We start from the raw sequence: 2206 nt of genomic DNA on the forward strand, positions 1-2206 counted from the left end.
AGGCCTTGTTCCAAATACTGCTATCGCTGCTTGTTTACTATTTTACTGCGTTACTACTGGTCATATTCATTCATACCACTTGTATTTCACTATCTCTTCGCCGAACTAGTGCACCTATTAGGTGTGTTGGGGACACAAGAGACTTCTTGCTTTGTGGTTGCAGGGTTGCATGAGAGGGATATCTTTGACCTCTTCCTCCCTGAGTTCGATAAACCTTGGGTGATCCACTTAAGGGAAACTTGCTGCTGTTCTACAAACCTCTGCTCTTGGAGGCCCAACACTGTCTACAAGAATAGAAGCACCCGTAGACATCAAGCTATTTTCTGGCGCCGTTGCCGGGGAGGTAAGGTAAAAGGTATTCACATCCTCCGACTACTAAGCTGTTTCCTAGCACCGTTGCCGGTGTGTGAGTGCTCGAAGCTATCTCCTTTAGATTCTGCAATTGCATCTTTTTGTTTCTTGTTTACACTAGTTTGGCATAATGGACAAGAATGAGCTTCTTATTCTATTTCCTGATTTAAAACATGGATTGTTTGATGCGAAAATTAAAAAACCTATGAAATCTTATTTGCATGCTGGTAGTAATATTAGTATGAACGCCTTGAACACCATTGTTGATAATGATATAGAAAGTTCTAAGCTTGGGGAAGCTGGTTTTCATGATCTTTTTAGTCTCCCAAGCATTGAGGAGAAAATTTTCTTTGATGATACTTTGCCTCCTATTTATGATGATTATAATGATAGTGGTCTTTTGGTGCCACCTACTATGGAGAGTAAATTTTGTTGTGATTATACTCTGCCTCCTACACTTGATGAGAATAATAATGATAGCTACTTTGTTGAAATTGCTCCCACTATTACCAATAAAATTGACTATGTTTATGTGGAGAGTAATAATTTTATGCATGAGACTCATGATAAGAATGCTTTATGTGATAGTTATATTGTTGAGTTTGCTCATGATGCTACTGAAAGTTATTATGAGAGAGGAAAATATGGTTGTAGAAATTTTCATGTTACTAAAACACCTCTCTATGTGCTGAAATTTTTGAAGCTACACTTGTTTTATCTTCCTATGCTTGTTACTTTGCTCTTCATGAACTTGTTTACTTACAAGATTCCTATGCATAGGAAGCATGTTAGACTTAAATGTATTTTGAATTTGCCTCTTGATGCTCTGTTTTGCTTCAACTACTATTTCTTGCGAGTGCATCATTAAAACTGCTGAGCCCATCTTAATGGCTATAAAGAAAGAACTTCTTGGGAGATAACCCATGTGTTTATTTTGCTACAGTACCTCTATTTTATATTTGTGTCTTGGAAGTTGTTACTACTGTAGCAACCTCTCCTTATCTTAGTTTTGTTGCATTGTTGTGCCAAGTAAAGTCTTTGATAGTAAGGTTCATACTAGATTTGGATTACTGCGCAGAAACAGATTTCTTGCTGTCACGAATCTGGGCCTAATTCTCTGTAGGTAACTCAGAAAAATATGCCAATTTACGTGAGTGATCCTCAGATATGTACGCAACTTTCATTCAATTTGAGTATTTTCATCTGAGCAAGTCTGGTGCCATTTTAAAATTCGTCTTTACGGACTGTTCTGTTTTGACAGATTCTGCCTTTTATTTCGCATTGCCTCTTTTGCTGTGTTGGATGGATTTCTTTGTTCCATTAACCTCCAGTAGCTTTGTGCAATGTCCAGAAGTGTTAAGAATTATTGTGTCACCTCTGAACATGTGAATTTTTGATTATGCACTAACCCTCTAATGAGTTTGTTTCGAGTTTGGTGTGGAGGAAGTTTTCAAGGGTCAAGAGAGGAGGATGATATACTATGATCAAGGAGAGTGAAAGCTCTAAGCTTGGGGATGCCCCGGTGGTTTACCCCTGCATATTTCAAGAAGACTCAAGCATATAAGCTTGGGGATGCCCAAGGCATCCCCTTCTTCATCGACAACTTATCAGGTTCCTTCTCTTGAAACTATATTTTTATTCGGTCACATCTTATGTACTTTACCTGGAGCGTCTTTTTGTTTTTTTTGTTTGTGTTTGAATAAATTCATACTTGTGTGGGAGAGAGACACGCTCCGCTGGTTCATATGAACACATGTGTTCTTAGCTTTTAATGTTCATGGCGAATGTTGAAACTGCTTCGTTAATTGTTATATGGTTGGAAACGGGAAATGCTACATGTAGTAATTATAAAATG

This window comes from Lolium perenne, chromosome 4, assembly GCF_019359855.2.
Source record: "Lolium perenne isolate Kyuss_39 chromosome 4, Kyuss_2.0, whole genome shotgun sequence".
Lineage (NCBI taxonomy): Eukaryota > Viridiplantae > Streptophyta > Magnoliopsida > Poales > Poaceae > Lolium > Lolium perenne.